This window comes from Vanacampus margaritifer, chromosome 2, assembly GCF_051991255.1.
Source record: "Vanacampus margaritifer isolate UIUO_Vmar chromosome 2, RoL_Vmar_1.0, whole genome shotgun sequence".
NCBI classification, from domain to species: Eukaryota; Metazoa; Chordata; class Actinopteri; order Syngnathiformes; family Syngnathidae; genus Vanacampus; species Vanacampus margaritifer.
The window spans coordinates 49362766-49389183 of NC_135433.1; the positions used below are offsets into that span (position 1 = coordinate 49362766).

The 26418-nt window shown below is 43.9% G+C and overlaps 3 non-coding genes and 10 pseudogenes across 3 annotated transcripts; all 13 read right to left on the reverse strand.

The window, feature by feature from the left end:
• Positions 1-71: 71 nt before the first annotated feature.
• LOC144046460 (5S ribosomal RNA) lies at positions 72-180 on the reverse strand (annotated as a pseudogene).
• A 184-nt stretch (positions 181-364) lies between these two features.
• On the reverse strand, positions 365-473 carry LOC144047356 (5S ribosomal RNA; annotated as a pseudogene).
• A 188-nt stretch (positions 474-661) lies between these two features.
• LOC144046867 (5S ribosomal RNA) lies at positions 662-779 on the reverse strand (annotated as a pseudogene).
• Positions 780-965: 186 nt separating this feature from the next.
• Positions 966-1084, reverse strand: LOC144046466 (5S ribosomal RNA). The gene has a single exon (XR_013292757.1). It is a non-coding gene; the product is annotated as a 5S ribosomal RNA (ribosomal RNA).
• A 186-nt stretch (positions 1085-1270) lies between these two features.
• LOC144047378 (5S ribosomal RNA) lies at positions 1271-1379 on the reverse strand (annotated as a pseudogene).
• Positions 1380-1584: 205 nt separating this feature from the next.
• LOC144046182 (5S ribosomal RNA) lies at positions 1585-1703 on the reverse strand. The gene has a single exon (XR_013292487.1). It is a non-coding gene; the product is annotated as a 5S ribosomal RNA (ribosomal RNA).
• Positions 1704-1889: 186 nt separating this feature from the next.
• LOC144047235 (5S ribosomal RNA) lies at positions 1890-1998 on the reverse strand (annotated as a pseudogene).
• A 187-nt stretch (positions 1999-2185) lies between these two features.
• On the reverse strand, positions 2186-2304 carry LOC144047039 (5S ribosomal RNA; annotated as a pseudogene).
• A 189-nt stretch (positions 2305-2493) lies between these two features.
• LOC144046880 (5S ribosomal RNA) lies at positions 2494-2612 on the reverse strand (annotated as a pseudogene).
• Positions 2613-25177: 22565 nt separating this feature from the next.
• Positions 25178-25286, reverse strand: LOC144047066 (5S ribosomal RNA; annotated as a pseudogene).
• Positions 25287-25471: 185 nt separating this feature from the next.
• LOC144046088 (5S ribosomal RNA) lies at positions 25472-25590 on the reverse strand. Its single transcript, XR_013292398.1, has one exon. It is a non-coding gene; the product is annotated as a 5S ribosomal RNA (ribosomal RNA).
• Positions 25591-25781: 191 nt separating this feature from the next.
• LOC144047279 (5S ribosomal RNA) lies at positions 25782-25890 on the reverse strand (annotated as a pseudogene).
• Positions 25891-26080: 190 nt separating this feature from the next.
• Positions 26081-26189, reverse strand: LOC144046910 (5S ribosomal RNA; annotated as a pseudogene).
• Between the last annotated feature and the right edge of the window lie 229 nt (positions 26190-26418).

Consider the following 26418-nt stretch of genomic DNA (forward strand, 5'->3'; position numbering starts at 1 on the left):
GTTAGCGAGTAGCTAGTGTACTTGAGGTCTTTTGTGAAAGTTGACTTTTGCCATGGAGGTGCAAAAAAAAAAGCTTACAGCACCTGGTATTCCCAGGCGGTCTCCCATCCAAGTACTAACCAGGCCCGACCCTGCTTAGCTTCCGAGATCGGGCGTTCTCAGGGTGGTATGGCCGTAAGCCGAGAAAAAGAAAACAGTTGACTCTTTTAAAGGTTACACTCGTCTAAACTTGGGACAGAAAAACATTTTGACTGCATGTTCAGCTCTCCTGTCAGTTTAGCGTGCGGCTGTCTGTTAGCATGTAGCTAGTTTACTTGAGGTCTTTTGTGAAAGTTGACTTTTGCCATGGAGGTGCAAAAAAAAAAAATTACAGCACCTGGTATTCCCAGGCGGTCTCCCATCCAAGTACTAACCAGGCCGGACCCTGCTTAGCTTCCGAGATCAGACGTTCTCAGGGTAGTATTGCCGTAAGCCGAGAAAAAGAAAACAGTTGACTCTTTTAAAGGTTACACTCGTCTAAACTTGGGACAGAAAAACATTTTGACTGCATGTTCAGCTCTCATCCCGTCAGTTTAGCGTGCGGCTGTCTGTTAGCAAGTAGCTAGTGTACTTGAGGTCTTTTGTGAAAGTTGACTTTTGCCATGGAGGTGCAAAAAAAAAAAGCTTACAGCACCTGGTATTCCCAGGTGGTCCCCATCCAAGTACTAACCAGGCCCGACCCTGCTTAGCTTCCGAAATCGGACGACATCGGGCGTTCTCAGGGTAGTATGGCCGTAAACCGAGCAAAAGAAAACAGTTGACTCTTTTAAAGGTTACACTCGTCTAAACTTGGGACAGAAAAACATTTTGACTTCATGTTCAGCTCTCATCCTGTCAGTTTAGCGTGCGGCTGTCTGTTAGCAAGTAGCTAGGGTACTTGAGGACTTTTGTGAAAGTTTACTTTTGCCATGGAGGTGCAAAAAAAAAGCTTACAGCACCTGGTATTCCGAGGCGGTATCCCATCCAAGTACTAACCAGGCCCGACCCTGCTTAGCTTCCGAGATCGGACAAGATCGGAGGTTCTCAGGGTAGTATGGCCGTAAGCCGAGAAAAAGAAAACAGTTGACTCTTTTAAAGGTTACACTCGTCTAAACTTGGGACAGAAAAACATTTCGACTGCATGTTCAGCTCTCATCCTGTCAGTTTAGCGTGCGGCTGTCTGTTAGCAAGTAGCTAGTGTACTTGAGGTCTTTTGTGAAAGTTGACTTTTGCCATGGAGGTGCAAAAAAAAAGCTGACAGCACCTGGTATTCCCAGGCGGTCTCCCATCCAAGTACTAACCAGGCACGACCCTGCTTAGCTTCTGAGATCGGACGTTCTCAGGGTAGTATGGCCGTAAGCCGAGAAAAAGAAAACAGTTGACTCTTTTAAAGGTTACACTCGTCTAAACTTGGGACAGAAAAACATTTTGACTGCATGTTCAGCTCTCATCCTGTCAGTTTAGCGTGCGGGTGTCAGTTTAGCGTGCCGCTGTCTGTTAGCAAGTAGCTAGTGTACTTGAGGTCTTTTGTGAAAGTTTACTTTTGCCATGGAGGTTCAAAAAAAAAGCTTACAGCACCTGGTATTCACAGGCGGTGTCCCATCCAAGTACTAACCAGGCCCGAACCTGCTTAGCTTCCGAGATCGGAAGAGATCGGGCGTTCTCAGGGTAGTATGGCCGTAAGCCGAGAAAAAGAAAACAGTTGACTCTTTTAAAGGTTACACTCGTCTAAACTTGGGACAGAAAAACATTTTGACTGCATGTTCAGCTCTCATCCTGTCAGTTTAGCGTGCGGCTGTCTGTTAGCAAGTAGCTAGTGTACTTGAGGTCTTTTGTGAAAGTTTACTTTTGACATGGAGGTGCAAAAAAAAAGCTTACAGCACCTGGTATTCCCAGGCGGTCTCCCATCCAAGTACTAACCAGGCCCGACCCTGCTTAGCTTCCAAGATCGGTCATTCTCAGGGTAGTATGGCCGTAAGCCGAGAAAAGGCACACAGTTGACTCCTTTAAAGGTTACACTCGTCCTAAGTTGGGCAGAAAAAACATTTTGACAGCATTTTGAGCTCTCATCCTGTCAATTTTGCTGTGCGTCTGTCTGCTAGCGAGTAGCTCGTGTACTTGAGGTCTTTTGTGAAAGTTGACTTTTGCGATGGAGGTGCAAAAAAAAAGCTTACAGCACCTGGTATTCCCAGGCGGTCTCCCATCCAAGTACTAACCAGGCCCAACCCTGCTTAGCTTCCAAGAGCGGACAAGATCGGTCGTTCTCAGGGTAGTACGGCCATAAGATGAGAAAAAGCACATAGTTGACTCCTTTAAAGGTTACACTCATCCCAAATTTGGGCGGCAAAACCTTTTGACAGCATTTTCAGCTCTCATCCTGTCAGTTTTACTGTGCGTCTGTCTGCTAGTGAGTAGCTAGTGCACTTCAGGTCTTTTGTGAAAGTTTACTTTTGCGATGGAGGTGCAAAAAAAATAAGCTTACAGGACCTGGTATTCCCAGGCAGTCTCCTATCCAAGTACTATCCAGGCCCGACCCTGCATAGCTTCCGAGATCGGACAAGATCAGGCGTTCTCAGGGTAGTATGGCCGTAAGCCGAGAAAAGATACACAGTTGACTCCTTGAAAGGTTACACTCGTCCCAAATTGGGGTGGAAAAAACATTTTGACAGCATTTTCAGCTCTCATCCTGTCAGTTTTACCGTGCAACGTCTGCTAGCAAGTAGCTAGTGCACTTGAGGTCTTTTGTGAAAGTTTACTTTTGCGATGGAGGTGAAAAAAGAGTGTTGACATTCAACTGTTTCAATTTATATTTTAACTGTTTTGAATTTAGTTATACATGTGTAGATGTAAAATATAACCATGTTTAGCTTGATGAATAAGGATGTGATAATGATTTCTTTGAACTTTGTTTGAACTCTGTCCTCTCTCTTTCTGTGAGAATGGAATGTGTTAAAAAGTTTCTGTTGATTTATCTGAAGGGTATGTTTAAAATACTGTCAGAGTTTCTGGTCAACGGTCATCAGGTCGTAAAGTCTAAAAGTCCAAAGGGCAAAGCTTGTCCACATTAATTCTCCAAAGTCTGGAAGTAACTCTGTCAGAAACTTGTACGTGCTTTATATCACAACTCTGCTAAGGATTCAGAGAAGGGTGGGGACAGGTCCCAATGTAAGACTTTTTCTATAAAGATGCTGAAGATTCACTATTCAACACACATTTGGAGCTTTACGCCAATTTTTGAGTGAGCTTGATTCTGTGTCTTTTAGGAGCTTCTAAAATAAAAACTTGCAAGGAAACTTCTTCATCGATCTCAATTCTGATTTATTTGAACACGCAAAAGATTACAAAAATACATGTAATCTTACAAATGGTGACCCCGAACGTTTTGACGTTTTCAAGCTGTGATGTTCACGGACGGATGGAATTTCTGGCGCCATATTAATTGAACGGTAAGTGGACACGTTTATCCACGTAGAGAAATTCTGTCTGTTTGGGATCGCTACAGCTGTTTTTTGTCTTCTAAATTGGCTAAATTGTATATGAGATCTGAGTGAACGAGTATTAGTGGAGTTTGAAGTCGTTTTTTGTTACGGAGGGACACAAAGTCCTTGATTTTAGATTTTACTACGACATTGAACTATACACGTACGTTGTGATGGTCGTTTTTTTACGGAAGTACCGTCACGTTGGATTATGCGCAGCTGAACTAAAACAGCATTAAGAGGAACAGGTTGACGTAACGGCTTTATTACACCATTTACTAAGGAATCGATAGATCCGGATAATTATTTATTTGTCGCGGAAGCGATATTTCATGTTCGTCTGTAATTATTTTTTATTATTTTATTTTTTCGATTTTTTTATTTTTTGTTTTAATTTTTTGGGGGGGAGTAATGAGCAACGTTGCTGAATAATTTTAACCTATTGAATTGTGGTACCACAAGTGAGACATCACTGACTTAATAAATATTAAATACGACTTGGATATAATTAATATAAATTATGGAGGACATTTTTGACCGTGGCACCTAGTGGTTTGAACTTTTTTTTTTCCTTTTAAGGAGAGCTCAGTATTGTTCATTCGATTTGACATCATCATTGCTCTCCTTTTTAAAAAAAAAAAAAAAATAAAAAAAATGTTTTTTTTCTCTTTTTTTTTTAAATATATATATACATATACACACATATATATATATATACACTTTTTTTGTATGTGGGTGAGTATGTGTATGTGCGTGTGTGTGTGTGCGTGCGTGCGTGTGAGCGTGTGTGTATTCATCAGTTCACCTAAAGCCCATTAAAAAAAATCCAATACTAATAATATAAAATAATAATAAATTGCCAAATGCAGAAACATCAATGTAAGTTATCACGATGTAGTGGCTCTCGCTAACAGACAGAATTAAGTAACCAGAATTAGGTTGAAAAATTCTATATACGTAGACCATGTTTCTATAAATTTTGATATTTGGTTTTTATTTGAGGCAGATATTTTTTCCATTAAAATGTGATTTATGAGGAGGTTAGACCATTGGTCGATATTCAGAGTTTGTTTATTTTTCCAGTTAACAAGAATTGTTTTTTTAGCGATAGTAAGCGCTACAAGTGTAGATTGAAATTGTTTATGTGGTAAGTCAGTTGTTGTTAGGTCACCTAGCAAACACAAGTTTGGAGATAAAGGTATCCTACAGTCCAAAATAGCGGAAAGTTTTTCTAAGACTTTAGTCCAGAAATACATAACCGGACTACATATGAGCATAAGTGTCTGTAGTGTTTTGTAAACATTGGAGAAAAATGTCGGGGTCTGAGAGTCCCATTTTCTTCATCATATATTGAGTAATGTATGTTCTGTGAATAATTTTATATTGGATAAGTTGTAAATTTGTGTGTTTTGTCATTTTAAATGCGTTTTCACAAACTTGAATCCAAAAGTCAGATTCCGGTGCTATAAACAAGTCTGTCTCCCATTTCGAGATGGGTAAAGACATTTTATCAGTATATGAAAGTAGCTTATATATTTTTGAAAGTTTTTTTGTTGTTGTCGGAGAAAGCTTGTTAATATCTTTAGCTAAAACAGGCGGTTGGAGCGTACCCCGAAGTGTTGGAATTTTTTTTTTATCATATTTTTAACTTGTAGATAATGTAAAAAAAATCAGTTTTTTATATTGTATTTTTGGAGCAAGGATGTATATGATATAAACATATTATCTGAGAAGAGATGGTGGAGATGTGTAATTCCTTTCTGCTCCCACACACCTAAATAAAACGGTTGGTTGTTAAGTTGAAAGTCGGGGTTATGCCATAGGGGAGAAAGCCCACAGGGCTCCACTTGGGCGTTTGTCAATTCTAGTGCCTTCCACCAGGCAGTCACGGTGGCGGAAATCATTGGGTTTTTAAAACAATTATGCCGCTTAATCGATGTTGTAATAAAGAGTAAATCTCGAAGTCTGAGGTTATTACAATCCTTCTGTTCTAGTTCCAGCCAACAGTTAGTGTCTCTGTTGGGTTGTGTCCATAGAACAATATATTGTAGCTGGTTAGCTATATAGTAGTACATAAAATTTGTGCCTCTAGACCACCTTTGGATTTACTTTTCTGAAGAGTAGATAGACTAATCTTTGCTTTTTTTTTATTCCAGTAAAATATTGTAACGGCTGAGTCCAACAACTAGAACCATTTAGCCGTAGGTTTAAATGGAATCATTGAGAAAAAATAGTTTATTTTGGGTAAAACTTTCATTTTAATGGTGGCTATTCGTCCTATTAGAGAAATAGGAAGATTATTCCAGCGCTCCAAGTCACTATAAATGTTATCCAGAAGTGGAGAAAAGTTTAAATGAATTAAATCAGTTAATTTAGGTGAAATTTTTATGCCTAAGTATTTTAAATTACCTACAGGAAATGAGTAGTGTGGGTCCTGGCTTGCAGGGTTCCATGAATTTTCTGTAATAGGTAGAAGTGTTGATTTTGTCCAGTTAATAGAATAATCTGATAACTGTGAGAATTTAGTTATTAAGTTAAATACTTCCCCTAGCGAAGTAGCCGGCTTTTCTAAATAAAGTAAAATGTCATCGGCATATAGATTAATTTTATGTTCTGTTACCCCAGAGTGAATTCCTTGAATCCTTCTTTCCTGGCGTATGGCTAATGCAAGTGGCTCAATAAATATTGCAAATAATAAAGGGGATAGTGGGCATGGATAGATATTGTAACATTTTTAATACTTCATTTCATATATTAACCATTGTTACACATTATTAACATTTTAATTATTCAGTATTAACCTTGTCGAAATGTTTTGTGTCCTGTGCAGAGCAGATGGTGTTGATTTCGGTATAATCTGACCTTAAACTGGGACATACTATTTAGTCTAAAAAAGTTCCTTCTCAGCGTTTTGTGCGAAAACACATTTGGTCCTTGAGAACAGAATCTGTTTTGAACACCCACACCTGACTCTGTTTTCGCCATCGCTCATGGAAAAATACCCAGAGAGTATGTTTTGTCTACAAATGAAAGAAAGGAGGTCTTTTAACTATAAGAAACCATTGTACATGCGGAAGAACTACATTTGACGCTCTGAATCCCACCTGTTTAAGTGATGAATTAGAGGCTGTTATCTGTCCAGAGATCTCTGACTGATTAAAAATCATTTTTGCAAAGGTGTATTTTTCTTACATTAAATCTATCTTCATTTTTGGAACACGCAAAGAGGACAAAATAAATGTATTCCTCTTTCAGCATCCCTGTCTTGTGCCTCTCTGTAAAGTAAAGCTCTGAGATATAATCCCAATAGTAGTAACTGTAGCTTTAGGAGAATCATATAATACTGATACCCAGTGGACAAATGATTTCCCAAAGCCAAATTTATTTAAAACAGCAAAGAGGAAGGACCAATTAACTTTGTCGAAAGCTTTTTCTGCATCCAATGATATAATAACTGCCTTTTTATCATGCCGCTGTGACATGCTAATAAGGTTAAAGAGTTTCCTAATATTATTAGTAGAGTGACGATCTTTAATAAAGCCTGTTTGGTCGCTATGAATGATTGTCGAGATTACTGTTTCTAGTCTAGATGTGAAAGCCTTAGTGATAATTTTAATATCAGTGTTAATTAGTGAAATCGGACGGTAACTTGATGGAAGGGTGGGGTCTTTTTCTGGCTTTAATAAAAGTTTAATTGCTGCTGTATTCATGTGTGGGCGTATGTAACCCTTAGTTTTAATTTCTGTTACTACTCTTAAGAATAGTGGAGCAAGCATTAACCAGAAGTGCTTAAAAAATATAGCCGGATAACCATCCGGGCCAGGTGCTTTGCCATTAGGCATACTATCTAGAGCACTGTACAACTCATTTATAGTAAGTGGCGCATCTAACATGTCTTTATATTCAGTAGTTAACTGAGGTATATTTAAGCTACTGAGGAATGCCTCAATATGCTCAGGGTTAGGCTTGTTAGTTTCTAAGTATAGGTTACGATAATGTCATGATTAGTATCAGCTGTGCTGTTTCAGTTGCAGTTGCTGGGGAGACAGCTGGTGGGCGGAGCCCACCACACTCACCTGTAACCCGTTAGCTCATCAGGCCAAGTTAAAAGCCTGAGAGAAACAGCAAGGAGTGTCGGGATATTCCTCTGCGACACTACTCACTTGACCCGACTGGTAAACGCTTATCCGAGAACCAGCTGCTGATCTCCATGACTTACCTTTTTGCTGCCACTGTGCATGCTTTTGTGTTTGTTTGCTATCCGCCTGTGTGCGTGAGTTTGTGTTTCCTTTTGTCCGCCTGTGTGCGTGATTTTGTGTTTGCATTTATTACTATTATTAAATCTAAGTTATCCGCATCCCTGCCCTGGCTCGCCTTCCTCTCTGCATCTGGGTCCTCCTTTCTCAAACCGTGACAGAATATCCCGACCAGTTATGGACCCCGCAGATCCCAACAGCCTGTGCCAGGCCATGGCCAGCCATGGGCGCTTACTCGGACAGCACGAACTATATTTCCGCGAGCTGAAGGAGGCACTGTCGACGCTGACCGCCCAGATCGGGTCGCTCACCTTGAAGGTGGAGCAGAGGCCGGAATCCACGGCAGCAGAGGACTTACGTGCAGCCGTGGCGTCACCTGTCGTCTCCGCGTTCCAATCAGCTGGCAATGCTGTAGCTCGGGAACCCAATATTCCCCATCCTCCCCGCTACGCTGGCCAAATTGGGGGTTGCGACCAATTCCTTCATCAGTGCAGCCTGGTTCTAGATCAACAGCCGCACACCTTCCCGACTGATGGCGCCAAGGTCGCTTTCGTAATGAGCCTACTTTCCGGCCAGGCGGCGCTATGGGCGATGGCGGTGAGTAAAGCCAATCCCGAACTCCGAGCTTCATTTTCTGCCTTCCTGCAGGAATTTAGGAACGTTTTCAACCACCCCGTAAAAGGGAAGGAGGCGGGCAGCCGCCTGCTGGACCTCCGACAGGCCGACTTGTCCGTGGCAGAGTACTCCATCTCCTTCCGGGTTTTGGCCGCCGAGAGCCATTTCAACGAGGCGGCGCTGTGTGGTATCTTCCGGCGGGGACTCAGCCCGCGAATCAAGGATGAGCTGGCAGCACGGGATGAGACGTCCGGTCTAGAAGAACTCCTCAACCTGGCCATCCGCTTGGACAATAGATTGCGGGAGCGACGGCGGGAGCGGGAGGAGGACCGACGACCAAAGGAGGCAGACACGGCTGCTTCACCGTTTTCGACCACGTCCGCGGGGCGCTTCTTCGGCGCCTCGCCTCCCGACGCCTCGTGGCGACGCCCTCCGACGGGAGATGGTATCGAGCCAATGCAGCTGGGGGGAGGACGGCTCCCTGCGGCGGAACACAGGAACCGATGGAGAAATCAGGCGTGCCAATATTGTGGTCGGCTCGGACACCAATCGGCCACGTGTTGGAGGCGGCCGGATAGACGTCGGGACATCGCACCCGTTCCAGCTGCAACCACTCAACCCCAACGCAACAACCAGTGTGAGTACTCTCAGTCTCCAGGAGCATGTGACCCTAACAGTCCATTGGACACTAAAAGACTACAACTGTCGGGAGAAATGACTTGGGGTGGGGTGAATGTAAAAATGACGGCGTTGGTGGACTCGGGGGCGGATGATTGTATTATCGACCCGAAAATTGTCAACATCCTAAAATGTCCGATGATTAGACTCGAGAAAACAAAGGAGATGTATGACCTTAATGGGCGCCTCTTGGGGGTGATTACCCATAGAACAGAGGGTCTACACCTGCGCTTATCAGGAAATCACGTGGAGACTAGACAGTTTTTTATTATGCCCTCCCGGTCAGCCCCAGTGGTCCTGGGTCTGACTTGGCTGGCCAGGCACAACCCAGACATAAACTGGGGCAGGCCTAGGTTAGAGAGGTGGAGCTTGTTTTGTCACTCCCATTGCCTGCGGTCAGCGGTGGACTACCACTGTGGCCCAGCGAAGGCAACTGGGGAATCAATTAACCTGGAAAATGTGCCAGCGGAATATCACGATTTACGGGAGGTATTTAGTAAAGACCGGGCCTTATCTCTCCCTCCACATCGGCCTTATGATTGCGCGATAGAATTGCTTACCGGCGCACCGCTGCCTAGTACACGCCTATACCAAATAGCTAAGCCGGAACTCCAAGCCCTTAAGGAGTATGTCACAACATCGCTGGCTGCCGGTCTTATTCGGCCTTCCAAGTCACCGCTAGGGGCAGGATTTTTCTTTGTGGAAAAAAAAGACAAGACCCTTCGCCCCTGCATCGATTTCCGTGGTTTGAACGATATTACAATTAAAAACAAATACCCATTGCCACTGATGGATTCAGCCTTCGCTCCCTTACACTCTGCTACGGTGTTTACTAAATTGGACCTTCGTAGTGCCTACTACCTGGTTAGGATAAGGGAGGGTGACGAATGGAAAACAGCTTTTAAAACACCCATTGGGCACTTTGAGTATTTAGTTATGCCTTTTGGCCTCTCAAACGCCCCCGCAGTATTTCAGTGTTTTATCAATGACGTCTTGCGTGACATGCTTAATCATTTTTGTTTTGTTTATCTGGACGACATTTTGATTTTCTCCAGAGACCTAGCAGAACATCAGCAACACGTTCGGCTGGTTCTGGAGCGGCTGCTGGAAAACCGGCTGTACGTGAAAGCAGAGAAGTGTGCATTTCACACCCGTTCGGTCCAGTTCCTCGGGTATATTGTGGAAAGAGGTCAATTGAGGGCTGACCCGGCCAAGATCCAGGCCGTGGTCGAGTGGCCAACACCCACGTCTAGAAAACACTTGCAGAGATTCCTGGGGTTCGCTAACTTCTATCGTCGGTTCATCCGCGATTATAGCTTGAAAGCGGAACCTCTGACAAGGCTTACATCTACAAAAACTCAGTTTATTTGGACTCAGCAGGCTGAGGCCGCCTTTGTTAAATTGAAGTCATTGTTTTCACGTTCACCGGTCTTGACACACCCTAACGAAACTCTTCCATTTGTCGTCGAGGTTGACGCTTCAGAGACAGGAGTGGGGGCGGTGTTGTCCCAACGATCCCCGGTTGACCAGAGGCTGCATCCCTGCGCTTTCTTCTCTCGTCGGCTCAACCAGGCAGAACGCAATTACGATGTGGGCAACCGTGAGCTGCTGGCCATAATTTTTGCCTTGCAGGAGTGGCGGCACTGGCTGGAGGGCGCGGCGGAACCCTTCCAAATTTTCACGGACCATAAAAACTTGTCATACTTACGGTCCGCTCGGAGACTGAATCCCCGCCAAGCACGCTGGGCCCTGTTCTTGACGCGTTTCAATTACTTCATTACCTACCGACCTGGATCCCGGAATACCAAGCCGGATGCCCTGTCCCGCTTGCACGGTCCGGCCGCCGAGGGGTCTCTACCCGGACCGATTGTGCCGGAGTCCAGAGTATTGGGAGCTCTCCAGTGGGAGGTTGAGCGGAGGGTGGTGGAGGCAGCTGACGGCAGGCAGACCCCGGTAGCGTGCCCTGGCGATAAGTTGTTCGTGCCCACTCACCTCCGGCCAGAGGTGCTGCAGTGGGGGCACGCATCGAGGGTGGCATGTCACCCAGGGGTGGGTCGCACGCTGTCCCTGGTGGCGCAGAGATTTTGGTGGCCCGGGCTGCGCAAGGACGTTGAGGACTATGTCGCGTCTTGCGCGGCGTGTGCCCGTAATAAGTCCTCTCGCCTGAAACCATCCGGCCAGCTCCGTCCCCTGCCCATTCCCCACCGTCCTTGGTCGCATGTGGCGTTGGATTTCGTCACCGGGCTACCTCCTTCCAACGGGCAGTCGGTAATCTTGACAGTGGTGGACCGGTTTTCAAAAATGGCCCACTTTATCGCCCTGCCTAAATTGCCCACCTCGCTGCAAACAGCTGATGTCCTGATAAAGGACGTTTTTAGGATCCACGGGATACCAGTGGACCTCGTCTCCGACAGGGGGCCTCAATTCGTGTCCCGGGTGTGGAAGGCCTTCTGCAAGTCCTTGGGGGCTACGGCTAGCCTGTCTTCAGGCCACCATCCCCAATCTAATGGGCAGACGGAGCGGGCCAACCAGGACTTGGAGTCGGCGCTCCGATGCGTATGCCATCAGCACCCTTCCTCGTGGGCGTCCCACCTCCCGTGGGTCGAATACGCCCACAACACTCTCGTATGTTCTGCCACAGGGTTGTCCCCGTTCCACGCGGCCTGTGGTTATCAGCCCCCCTTGTTTCCTTGCCAGGAGGGCGTGGTGGCCATCCCCTCGGTCCATACTCACCTCCGCCGGGCTCGCAGGGTTTGGCAGGACACCAGGAAGGCCCTGTGCCGCACCTCGGACCGCAACAAGCGGCTCGCGGACAGGCACCGGCTTCCGGCACCATCCTACCGACCGGGTCAGAGAGTTTGGCTCTCCACCCGGGACCTGCAGTTGGCAGGGAGCTCCAAGAAACTGGGGCCTCGGTTTGTCGGCCCGTTTGAGGTCGACTCCGTGATCAACCCGGTGGCAGTTCGGCTCAACCTGCCACCCACGCTCAAGGTACACCCAGTTTTTCACACGTCCTTGCTCAAGCCGGTCTCGGCCAGCCCATTGTGCCCGCCGGCCGCGCCCCCACCACCTCCCCGGGTCGTCAGCGGGCAGCCTATCTACACGGTTAGGGCCATACTGGACTCTCGTAAACGCGGCAGGGGGATGCAGTATCTGGTCGACTGGGAGGGGTACGGCCCCGAGGACCGCCAGTGGATCCCCCGCTCCTGGATTCTGGACCAGTCACTGGTTCGCGACTTCCATTCGTCACATCCTTCTCTGCCAGGTGGTCCGCCTAGGGGCGTTCGTTGATGGGGGGGTACTGTCATGATTAGTATCAGCTGTGCTGTTTCAGTTGCAGTTGCTGGGGAGACAGCTGGTGGGCGGAGCCCACCACACTCACCTGTAACCCGTTAGCTCATCAGGCCAAGTTAAAAGCCTGAGAGAAACAGCAAGGAGTGTCGGGATATTCCTCTGCGACACTACTCACTTGACCCGACTGGTAAACGCTTATCCGAGAACCAGCTGCTGATCTCCATGACTTACCTTTTTGCTGCCACTGTGCATGCTTTTGTGTTTGTTTGCTATCCGCCTGTGTGCGTGAGTTTGTGTTTCCTTTTGTCCGCCTGTGTGCGTGATTTTGTGTTTTCATTTATTACTATTATTAAATCTAAGTTATCCGCATCCCTGCCCTGGCTCGCCTTCCTCTCTGCATCTGGGTCCTCCTTTCTCAAACCGTGACAGATAATAGTTATAAAAAATGTGATTAATTTCTTCTGGTGATTGTGTGCATTCACCAGTTGTCCCTTTAATAGCCGTTGTAAGAGACTTTTCCCGATTACGTTGAAGTTGGTTTGCAAGAAATTTACCTGATTTGTTATTATATTCAAAGTTGTTGTATCTCAATTGTTGTATTATAAACTGTCTTTTTAGTTAGCATATCGTCTAACTGTATTTTGTAAGTCAGTCCATATTTGGGTTTATTGCGTACTCATCCGTCAGTTGTTTAATTTTATCTTCCAAGTCTTTTTCTGATTTTTGATCCTGTTTCTTTTTATAAGATGAATATGATATAATTTTACCTCTAATTACTGCTTTCCCAGAGAAGAGATGGCGATAGGTCTGGAGAGTCATTTATTTCCAAAAAGTCTGCCCACTCTTTTCTTATAATTTTGTCAAACTCTGCGTTGTTTAGCAGTGAGATGTTAAACCGCCATGTCGGTGGTGGTTTAAAGGTATAATCAACTTGTAGGGAAAGGGAGACTGGTGCATGGTCACTAATAATAATAGGATGTATTTTTGTAACAGTTTTATCAGCAATAGAGTTATTTGTAAGAAAATAATCAATTCTTGAAAAAGACCGGTGCACAGCGGAAAAGAAGGTAAATTCCTTCTTATTTGGGTTTTTAAGTCTCCAGCTGTCGACGAGGCCAAAGTCATCCATATATTCCCCTATTATTTTAGTAGATTGTAATCGCCTACATGTTGTATTATTAGAATGGTCAATTAATGGATTTAAGACTGTGTTAAAGTCTCCTCCAATAATAATAGAGTTCGCTGCTAAATCAAACAGCTGAGAGAAAAATTCATGGAAAAAGGCCGGATCGTCATTATTAGGGGCATATAAATTACCAAGTGTATATATTTTATCAAATATAGTCACCTGAATAATAATGTATCGGCCCTCTGGGTCTATTATTGTATTATTTAAAGTAAAGAGTAAATTCTTATGTATGAGTATACAGACTCCTCTTTGTCTACTGTTATAAAGGGCAGAGTACGCTTGGCTAAAATTCTTATCAATAAGTAATTTTTCTTCAGATTTTTGTAGGTGGGTTTGACCTGGATGCACTTCTGGTTCATACTCGGAACATGTTATTGGTTGCACAGGTCGCAAGCGCTTCCGATGTCGCGGTAGGGGCTCTGCCCGCAAGACGGAGACGTAATTTGAAGATTTTTTTAAATGACTGGATGCGCATTTGTTGAAAAAGGATGGTTTCCGCCGTTACAATCTACGGTTTGTTTGGTATCATTGATGAAATCGGTTGAACTTGTTTGTGCGAAGAAACTGCAAGCGCTGGATAAACAGCTAAAAGACACATCTATATTTTCTTCAAATGGAAGAAAAATCTGACAACACTAAGAAAGTGGATCAGATGATGGTTAATGCTAGAATGTTAGCTTTGGGTAGCTCTGTAAAGATCGCTCGGATGGCTGTGTTAAATGATGCTGATGACAAAGAGACTGATGCTAAGCTAACAGCTCCTCCAGCGTACGCAGAGGCTCGCACAGGAGATAGGTTTGACCCTATAAACCCGTTTACTGAATCACCATATAGTACTGCTATTCAGATGCTGCAAAATTTGCAGGCACCTGTTTTGACTGTAAATGGTGGAAATCTCGATGTGGATTTGAATGGTGGCAATCTTGATATGAAGCTAACGCGCGACTCTATTTTACAGGCCGCGGATGCGTTAGCTGCGGGCGTGAATGCCTCAGTGAAACAATTAGAACAGAAATTGGATAAAGTGTTAGCTATTAGAGATGATCCGCAGGAAAAAATTAACCAAGTGAGAGCTTTCGGTTTGGAATTGACTAGACATGCGGAAGTTCCATAGTTAGCTCATAGTAAATGGCGTTCCATTCTTTCTCGCTTTGAAAAAGCTGCAGAAGACGAATTGATGGAACAAAACCGTGTATTGAAGGCTGAACGGGATGAATTATTTAGACAACAAGACCATGATATGACTGGTGAAGCTTCTAATGCATTTACTAACAGCTATCAAATTGAAGACATACAGAGGAAGCTGGCCCATCTGACATGTGCCGTTGAGGCTGTTTCAAGACCACGTGACATTAGTATGACCGAAAGACCCCCAGACAGTACTCCTAAACAGCCTGTGACTCGCTCTAAAGTAGGTTTGCAAGCACCTATGTTGACAAAAGTAGACCCAGCCACCGGGAATTCTGCTACTATGTATAAACCTTATTTACCTTCTGACTTAAGCGTGCTTTTGCAGAGACTTCCCCCACTGCCAGCGGGAGGGCAGAATTGGCTCAGGTCTTTGCAGAGAGAGGTGATAGGTCAGATTTTGACAGCGGGGGATGTGCGTGCGCTCTTGACACACGCTTGTCCTCTCTCTCAACTCGAAGTGTTGATGACTAATTCAGGAATGCCATCTTTAATGGATGGTGAGCCACTATCACGTGATAATTATTTGACACTCTTTGAGGTCCTCGATGAATTGTAATAATAATAATAATAAATAATAATAATAATAAATTATCATATCTGACTTGATGTTTGCTCCGAAAGCTGACGAAGAAGCAGCGGCATTCATTGACCGTGCTCTTGTGGAATTTTCGTTGAAAACTGGACACTTGCCAACTGACTCTGCACTATATTCGCAAGTTTTCAGAGCAGCTGTGCTGAAAGGTGTTCCTAAGTCTATTGTACAGGCTATGGATGCAAATCCGTATTTGCCCGGCGCAGAACATGCTAGATGGTTAGCCCATCTTAAACATCATTTGAGAAGGTATGCAAAATATATCGAATCAAAAACTGAAAAAAATAAGAATACTGAATTACAATTAGCAATTATGCAATTGCAAACTTTAAAGAAAAAAGAGGAGGATTTTGTTCTTCCGACTTCTACTGCTATGTCATCACCTAATAATGTTGTGGGAGATTGTGTTATGTTTCAGTCAGTTCCTTTTGTTGGTCGAGATTACTGCTTTAACTGTGGTCAAGCTGGCCACTGGGCAAATACCTGCCGACAGCACTCACGTGTCATCAGGGGCAGAGGCAGACGACAACAAAGAGGGTGCGGCTACTACCAGCAGAGGGGACGTGGCTCACAGGGCTTTTCCACACGCCGGATGTCATCACAACAACAACAATATCCGCCTGTGCCAAATCAGCAGTTCCTGCCGCCACCTGGTGGACAGTTTCCGCAATGACTGGGCCCTGAATTCACATCCAAAGGCCTCCAGGAACCGATGATTGAGATGGAGGTAGAGGAAACTTCCTTATCATTTATGGTGGATACTGGAGCTCGTCACTCTACCATTATGACATTGCCGCCTGACTGTACGCTCACCGCGAATGGCATTTCGCTGGTTGGATTCAAGGGAGAACAAACTATTGTGAATTTGACAGCTCCAATACACACGCAATGCTTCACACAGACTTTTTTACATGAATTTGTGTATGCACCGAACTGTCCAGCGAATTTTATGGGAAGGGACCTTCTCATAAAAACTGCACCATTGATCCAGTGCGGGCCGGACGGACTCACGCTTCAGTTCCCAGATGGACATACTTATTACTGCGCTGGTGCCTCTGCCTCCAACGTCTGCCCCCAGCTTCCAGTGGTACCTCAACACGCCATGACATGCACCACTGCGGACATCTACTGGGCAAAGATTGACACTGATTCTTCCGGCTGGAGGGATGCTGAGACTTTTTGGAAAAATTGGTCTCCTTGGGTTCGTAATTTGAGATCATATAATACGATATCTGACTGTATACATTGCACTCTCTTTTATGACAGATGTGGTGATGAGATATATGGTGAAACATTCCGTACAGTTGTTGACAACACCTGGAAGTTGCGTGTAGGTGATCTGTTCGCAGGTAGGCCCGGTGTCGCGTTTTCTGTAAATCTGACTGAATAACAATCTCGGTGGTATGAGATGGCGGAACCACCTGAGGAATCTGTGCTGGCATGTCATCCTCATATATCACTGATGGTGTCATCCCAGCACACGGCGAAAGATTTGGGTCCATTTGTCCTGGCCTGCACAAAAGCAACTGATTGGCAACACTCTATACACCCAGATTTATTATATTCCAAAACTCTTGATGCCTATTGGATTAAATCTGATTTGTTTGCTTCCATGTCTGTCTTAGAAAGCCAGCTTTTGGACCGACATCATGGGAGGGAGACATCTGACAGCGACCTTGCTGGTGACATGTTAAAAACCTTGCCTCCTGCACTGTGGTCTACTGACCCGACTGATGTAGGCCTCTGTAATGTTGCTCCAGTAACTTTTGAATTAAAACCTGACTCCGTTTGGGTGCTGCAGTACCAAATGAAGCCTGACGGGAAAATTGGCATCTCAGCAGCAATTAATGGTTTGCTAAAAGCGGGGGTTCTTTGTGAAATTGATAGGTCTAGCTACAATACTCCCATTCTCCCAGTAGAAAAGAAAAATACTGGCAAATTTCGTATGGTGCATGATCTCAGAGCTATGAATGCTAAAGTTTTGACACCTGCACTGCCGGTGCCAAATCCGCATTGTGCGCTGTCACAAATTACTCCATTACATACGCATTTTACCTGCATTGACCTTGCAAATGATTTTTTTGCATCCCTCTTGACATGTCTATGCAAAAGTATTTTGCATTTACGTGGAATAATGAGTGTTACTCATATACCCAATTGCCACAAGGGTTTGTGTTATCTCCTGGAGTTTTTAATGCTTCCCTTCGACAGCTGCTGTCACCTCTCCGACTTCCTACTGATGTTCTTTTGGTGCAGTATGTGGACGATCTACTCCTAGCTGCACCGTCCAAGGAGTCCTGCCTTCAAGCTACACAGCTCCTTTTGAGCCACCTGGCTTCGGTGGGCCTGAAGTATTCCAAGGACAAACTCCAAATTGCCCGACCTCAGGTTTCTTTCTTGGGAAGACTTATATCAAAGCATGGAACAGGTATTTCTCCGTCACACAAAGATGACATCTTGCACCATCCCAAACCGACAAATGTGAAACAAATGTTGGCTTTTCTGGGTCTGTGCAACTATTCCAGACATCATGTTCCGGATTTTGCGGAACTGACTCATTCTCTTAGACAATTAGTGAATGAAAAACGAATGAGAAACCTGTCACATGTTCTTGATTGGACTCATGATGCTGAGACCTCTTTTGTTCTGCTAAAACAGTTTTTGTCATCAGCCGCGGCTCTTGTCGTTCCTGATTACACTAAGATGTTTTTCCTTGATGTTTCTGAGAAATCATCGAGTGTGTCGGCTGTTCTTTTTCAAAAGAGGGAGAATGGTAATAGACATGTTTGCCTTTATGAATCAACACCTCTTGAAAAATATGAACAGCATCATCCTATGTGCGCAGCATTTGCTTCAGCACTAGCTCGCTTGATTCAGAAAACATCTCATATTGTGTTACATCATCCGCTGACAGTACGTACATCACATAGTACAGTGCAGTACGTAACCAGTGTAATGATTACATGGATTTTGTAATCATCTGCGTTGTTCAAATAAATTATAAATGAGATCGATGAAGAAGTTTCTTGCAAGTTTTTTATTCCAAAAGCTTTTGGAGACACACACAGGAACCTCCTCACTGCAAAAGGTGATATCGCTGCCCAGGGTGTGTGTGTCTGTGACAATCATGTGGCATCTTTATACACATTTCTTTTAGATTCAGCCCCGCCTATCCTCTCCTTTGAACCTCTACAAAAAACAGTACTTCCTGACCAGAGTCTTTGACGTAGAGAGATTCTGGTCCCTATACATTTTATGGCAGGATGAGTTGAGAAGCAGAGCGCTCAACCGCTCAACGTCCCCCCACTAAATAAACAGGAACCTTCTGGTCTCCTTCTGCTGTTCCGGGAACAGAGAGGGGACTTCAAATAAAGATGAGATCAAAAGCAATCCTTATCACACCCTTTCCTAAACATCTGGTGACTGAGTTAACATATGAACATTCTACTCTACACATGTATAACTAAATTGAAACAGTTAGATGTAAATTGAAACAGTTAAATGTCAACACCAGCCAAGCATTTACTATGACAGGGGGACGACAGAGAAAGTTTGAATCAGTCTTGACACAACCTCACATTTTGTTTATACATGAGGGGATTAACATGGCAGAAGGCATGTTGAAGGGACAACCCCACTGCTGCACTCAGCGAATTCTGGAAGACAACTCACTGAGAAATGACCTTTACGACATCCCACTAGATGACCCAGACTTGACGTTATTTACGGACAGCTGTTGTTTTAAGGGTAATAAAGGACTCCAATCAGGTTTTGCTGTAACACAGATGACTGGAACAACTTTTGACCTAAGAGTGGCAGAGAGACTTCCAGGGCCTCAGTCAGCTCAACGAGCAGAAATAGTGGCTGTGACAACTGCATTAAAATTAGCAAAAGATAAGACTGTGAACATTTACACTGACTCTGCGTATGCACATGTGGTTGTGTATACAGCCATCAAAGAATGGCAAAGAAATTACTTCATGACTGCTTCAGGGACACCTATCAAACACCACCAAGACATTTTTGATTTGAAATACGCCTTGCTACTGCCCAAACCAGTAGCTGTGATAAAATGTAAAGGACATTCAAAAAATAATGATTTTGTGTCAGTAGGAAATGATTCTGCAGACAAGGCGGCAAAACAAGCAGCGGGCTACAGCCCAACACTTCAATTGATGGTGAGCGGAGGTGAATTGGGAGTCGGACAAGAAATAACTTTGGAAACAATCAAGCTGTGGCAGGAGAAAGCCAGTCCGGAGGAACAGAGTGTTTGGCTGTCAAAAGGTGGACAAAAAGATGGAGCAGGTATATGGCGGAAAGAAGGTAAATATATCCCACCACAGAAACAATTAAAAATTCTAATTTCTGAAGACCATGGAATATGCCATGTTGGTGAAGAGGAAACAATAATATGACTAAGCAAATGGTGGCATCCTTACATGAGACAAATTGTTAAAAGTGAACTGCAGGACTGCAGTGTTTGTAAAAAATTCAACAGTATGCCTACATCTAAACCTCCTCCTGGCACTCACGATCCGGAAGTAACTGCTCCAGGACAAGTGATTTCAATGGATTTCACTGATATGATAAAACCAGTGGAAGGATACCGATATTTATTGGTGGTAGTGGATTCTTTTTCCTGGTGGCCGGAAGCATATCACTGCAAATCTGAAACAGCAGAGGTCGTGGTAAAACATTTTATTAATCATTGCATACCATCACATAGGTTTCCCAGAAAAATTAGATCAGACAATGGAACCCATTTCAGAAGCAAACATCTACAGGAAGTAGAAAAAAACATTGGGGCTAAAACATACATTTGGTTCTGTATACCATCCTCAATCTCAAGGACAAGTTGAACGAATGAATAGAAATATTAAAGAAAAATTGGCTAAAGCACTGGCCTCATCAAAATTGAACTGGCTACAAACTCTTCCTATTGCATTAATGAATGTGCGAATGTCACTAAATTCAGCTAAAGGCTGGACTCCGTTTGAAGGTCACACAAACAGACCATTTCCGGCTCCTAATGTTCCGCTGGGAGAGTCGCACATTGCAGGACCTCCAGTACTTAAACAGATAGTATCTACGTTCTCCAAGCTAACAAATAAACAACCAGATGTTCCTTCGGAAATAAATAATTGTGAATATGTGTGGTTAAAAGTCACTAAACGCAAATGGTGTGCTCCTAGGTGGACGGGACCACACAAAGTGACGGAGAGAACGTCTTGTGCAGTGCCCTTGCATAAGGAGGGGGACACGTGGTACCACCTGTCATCCCCGAGGCCCGCCGGATCTGGTTTGACGCCCCCACCAGTGGGAGCCATCTGACAGATTCAACTGGAAAACCACACCTGCTCCCAGTATCCAGCTGCCTGCTCGCGGAGGATATCGTTCAATGGAGATTGAGTCAGGTGCCCGGGCATCATTCCAAAATTGAGTCACATTTTGGGAAGATAATCCCAGTGACCAATCCTTGGATCTCTGGCAGTTGACCAGGGTTCTGAAAGAAGCTGACAACGCCCTTTTCACAAAAAAACAACAACTGACAAACGCCCTTGTCATTCAACAAAGAACTTCATCACGAGATGGCTTCAAAGCGGGAACACACCTCCGTCTGCTGCTCCATCACAACACTTTTCCTCATATTGATTGTTATGCCAATCTGGTATTTTTGGAAGCCCCTAGATGCAAATTTGAACGTAACTACAACACATCGTGTTAAGCGAGATATTAAATCCCCACACATTCCCTGGATCATATCCTGGACTTATAATAACTCAATTGCTGTGACAGTTGCCCCAAACATGAACACCTCTGTTAAAATTCCCATTAAATCTTTGAAGGGATTTAAAAGAGGGAGGCAGACTAAGGGAGGAGTATGGGTGAAATACTGGTGGTATTTGACAGGACATGCTTTACGACTAGACTGGAGTGCTTTTCTAACCACCCAGAGCGGACGATACTGGCCACCAGGATCAAGCGTGGAGGCAATTTTCTTTAGCAAAAGGGTAACGCTGCGTAAAATGGGGGGTCAACTCGAATTGACCTTTGCTCTTCCTGATGGAAATATACGGCCGCCTAATGTAACTATAAATAATACCTCCTGTTTTGGGCTATTGTTATGGGCATGGTTCTCCTGAACTGATCCCTATTTTCCAATTTTAGTTTGTGTTAATAAGACTATGAATAAGTTAGAACAACCAAAAATTACTAAATACACGATGGAGACCGGGGTAGAGGCGGTTAGTATACCGATTGATGGTGTAGTTGAGTGGTTCCGTGTTACGACAGGATTGTCCGGCGGCAGTAACAATTGGCTACTGCTTGCGAACGAAGCAGCGCGTGCCTTTGGCGAAAATTGTGCGGTATGCGTAGGACCACGACCTTTATTGTGAATAATCCCTGCTAAAATAGAGGATCATTGTTGAAGTAAATATTCAGTTACAATTTAATTATAACTGTTTTGATTTAGTTATAACTATTTAGAATTGGACAAAATTGCTTTGATTTACTCAGTATAGTTTTGTGTGAGAATTCAAATGATGTGAGGGAGTTGATTCTCTTTGTTCTCTTTAGAACATATGAGATGGGGGGAAACGAATGTGTTAATTAGATCCCTTTGTTTATGCTAGGCGCCAGCAAGTCTCCTCTGAAAAACAATGTCAACTCTTATCTGATCTCTGTGTAACATCTTGCGACTGCGTGGGGGAAAAAGAGAAGGGGAACATGTGGTGATTGGAGGAGGTATCATGTGACTAGCTGGGAGGGATCTTGAAGGACAAAGAGAGATATTAGTGACGAGCAGGGGGTTGGGCTTCACAGTTGAGAAACAATATGAGTGAGTAGACTGCATATTCTCCTGCCCTCGAATTCGTGAATAAATCTACAAGAAAATGCCTGAATTCACTGATCTCATTGTATGTTTTATTAATTGACGGCATGAACACGCAAATAGTAAGAATCCTTCATCGTTCAAATGGTGACCCCGCTGTTCGAGATTTGCCGTTCGACGTTGCTGGTTGCGGAGTCTCGACAGACAGGATCCATGGCGCCAAGTTAAATGTAAGGTAAGGGGAAAAATTATCCTCGTTAAACAATGGATTCCTGTCTGTGGTGGACTCTGCAACGGGTTTCGTTGGCTAAATTTAGCTAAGTTGTACGTGAGATCTGAGTGAACAGGTATTGTTTTTGTTTAGTGTACGCGTTTGTTTGTTGGTTCCGTGGTGGAGTTTTGGCGCCACGAGGTCTTATTTGCTTGTCTTCTAAAATGTTTGCGACGAGTTTGTGTCGTGACTATCTAGGTTGGAGTTAGGGACGTAACGTTACGATGGATTATGCGCAGAAGAGGTGTACAGGTTGCTTACGGAGCAATCGTGAGATATGAGTTTTAAGAGGCACAGATTGACGTCGTGGTTTATACCATTGACCAAGAAATCGGTAGATCTAGATATATTTATTTTTCGACGTAGGCATGGTGTATTTTATTTAGTGAGTCCGTGCACTTCGGAGATATTTTGTGTTTGTCTGTGGTTATTTTTATTTTTTGGGGGAGTGATGAGCAACGTTGCTGTGAGGGCTATAACATATTGAACTGGTACAACAAGTGAGATGTCACTGAATTAATGATGATGGTTTATCTGTGTTGCGTATGATGAGTGTGTGCTGGAGCCAGATGGAATGTGAATTTGTTTGCTAGACTGTGTGATGAATCTGTGTGCAGGAATATGTGGCTAGCATTTGTGAAATGTGTGACTTGTAAGGGATGTTTTTTTGTTGTGTAAGGGCCAGAGTGAATTGTGTGATTTTTTTGGGGGGAGATTTTTCTTGTTTGTGTGCCTGCAGGAGGTTGTGAATGTTTTGTTGTATACGTTGAGTGACCCTGACAATGAAAAAGGTGGATTGCATTTGGATGGGAGAGTGTTGATGGAAGATGGAAGTATTTGTGTTTTTTTCTCCTCACTGTCTTTAACTGTATGTTTGATGATGTATATTGATGGTGTTCTGATGTTCTTTGTTATAAAAATGGAGAAGAATAGAAAGGAGGAGAGAGTTTGTTGGAGACAAGTATTTTTCGTTGTCTCCAAATGCGGGTGACAGATAAAGTAGGTGTGGTAATGGCGTTTGCATAGGTAAGTGGTAAAAACAGGTTTCATTGTGAAGGGTGAAAAGTATTTTCTTCCCCTCTCTCTTTCCTTTGTCCCCAAATAAAAAGGGTGTGAGATTGGAATGTTGTAGAACTGGTTGTACATATTTTGTTTTGGGGAGAATTCCTCCATTGTCTGTAAGACTTTTAAGCCCCCCCCCCCCTACCCTTGTTTTAACACAGGCCTGTAGGATTAAAGGTGGGGGTGAGCTGTTGTTTTGAGAAGGAGACTTGTAATCTTTTGTCTCAAGCACCGTCTGTTTGTTATTTTAATGAGTGTTTGCAGGACTCGTCAGGACTGGTTGGCTTCAAGCTGTGCACAGCTGTTGAGGTCTGGGTGTTAGGTACAAGGCATCCATATTATTTTATATGATTAGGTCCGCTTTTATAGTTGAATGTGGAGTAATAATTGTTTTTTTGATAAAGAATTTTTATTTATTTTTTTTCCTCTGCCTCTCTGATAACTCAGTCGTGGGTGTGAAACTGATTTAACCTTTGTTCTCTCTCTCTGAGTTTCATTCCAGAATTTGGTGTCGGCCATTTTGAAGGGCAGTCCTGAGGCTTTGGACCCCCATGTGGGCGCTGACTGGTAGTTGTCACATTTTAGGCATAATTTGAGGTTACATGTAATGAAGAAGAAGTCTATGGTAGACATATGCGTAAATATAGTAATACTACTTGCTATAGTGTAGTGAACAAATTAAAAAATAATAATAATAAAAAAGTCAAATACAATAAGCAGATAGTACTCTTTTGCTGTGATCTCATCTCCTTCTGTCTATTACGAGTGTATAATGTGTCAAGCAGGTTCAATCATTGGCCAGAGGTGTTTTTCTTGGGTGACACGACAACGTGCTGGATTGGGCTGGGGCCCACGGATGTGGACAGTTGTTTCCTGCATCTGCTTGGTGTGATTAGTGGCCGACAAACTTCACGTGGCTACGAGAAATGGGGGACTTGCGGCCACACAGACTGCAACAAGGATGGTACACTGTATATCCGCTCGCCCTGTGACTGTTCAATGACTCTTATGCATTGTTTGAGCATAATGTCCATTAACTTTTTGAGCAGACATATGGGGCTCATCACAACTGTCATGGGATTTCCAATGACCCAGTGCCCGCTTTGAACTTTTCCCTGCGCAGCTGCTGCCATCTGCTGGACAGGAATGGATATTGACTCCAGTTGTTGACTCAAAGCTCTCTGGTCATCTGAGTTTTGCCCCTCAGGTCGTATTTTGGTCTGATTGTGTACATTTGCACTCTGTACTGTGTCAGATTGGGAGATGTGATCTATAGCAACGCAGTTTCGGAAATTGAAAACGACATATGTGAATTTGTGATAGGATATTTGGTAAAATTTATTTCATCTTAATTACTCTATTTTCCGTTATTTGATGCTCTTTGGATTTGGTCTTCTAAATTTTGCCCATTTTTCTTTTAAATTCCAGCTTCTGGATTGGAACCCATAGATGTGGAACACCTACGGCGAATTTGCTGGTTAATTTTTGATTTTTCTCACAGCACTGTGATCTATGATCCCACGGGGGTTTTCATTTGCAATGTTCCCTGCTGTGTTTTACAAGCCCCACTACTCTGTAAAAGAGGTGGGGTTGATTAGCATTTTAAGAATACTTTTTGGTTTGTTTAAAGTAGGAATTTTGTCTTGTTTTACATCTTTTGTGAAAGTTTACTTTTGCGATGGAGGTGCAAAAAAAAAAGCTTACAGCACCTGGTATTCCCAGGTGGTCTCCCATCCAAGTACTAATCAGGCCCGACCCTGCTTAGCTTCCGAGATGGGGTGTTCTCAGGGTAGTATGGCCGTAAGCCGAGAAAAAGCACCCAGTTGACTCCTTTAAAGGTTACACGTCCCAAATTGGGGCGGAAAAATCATTTTGACAGCATTTTCAGCTCTCATCCTGTCAGTTTTACCGCGCGTCTGTCTGGTAGCGAGTAGCTAGTGCACTTGAGGTCTTTTTTGAAAGTTCACTTTTGCAATGGAGGTGCAAAAAAAAGCTTACAGCACCTGGTATTCCCAGGCGGTCTCCCATCCAAGTACTAACCAAGCCCAACCCTGCTTAGCTTCCGAGACTGGAAGAGATCGGGTGTTCTCAGGGTAGTATGGCCATAAGCCGAGAAAAAGCACATAGTTGACTCCTTTAAAGGTTACTACACTCGTCCCAAATTGGGGAGGAAAAACCATTTTGACAGCATTTTCAGCTCTCATCCTGTCAGTTTTACCGTGCGTCTGTCTGCTAGCAAGTAGCTAGTGTACTTGAGGTCTTTTGTGAAAGTTTAATTTTGCGATGGAGGTGCAAAAAAAAAGCTTACAGCACCTGGTATTCCCAGGCGGTCTCCCATCCAAGTACTAACCAGGCCTGACCCTGATTAGCTTCCGAAATCGGATGTTCTCAGGATAGTATGGCCGTAGGCCGAAGAAAATGCACACAGTTGACTGTTTTAAAGGTTACACTCGTCCCAAATTGGGGCGGAAAAAACATTTTGACAGCATTTTGAGCTCTCATCCTGTCAGTTTTACTGTGCGTCTGTCTGCTAGCGAGTAGCTAGTGCACTTGAGGTCTTTTGTGAAAGTTTACTTTTGCGATGGAGGCGCAAAAAAAAAAGCTTACAGCACCTGGTATTCCCAGGCGGTCTCCCATCCAAGTACTAACCAGGCCCAACCCTGCTTAGCTTCCGAGATCGGGCTTTCTCAGGGTAGTATGGCCGTAAGCCGAGAAAAGGCACACAGTTGACTCTGAAGGTATTATTTGATTACTATATTAAGTGTAATCTTTGCGTGTTCAAAAATAATTGAAAAATGAGATCTGATGAAGAAGCTTCTTTTGCAAAAGATTTATTTTAGGAGCTCCTAAAAGACACAAGACATGCTTACATTCAAAGGTGATGTTAAGCCTCAAGTGTGTCAATATGAAAACACACAGTCGCTTTATAGATGAAAAA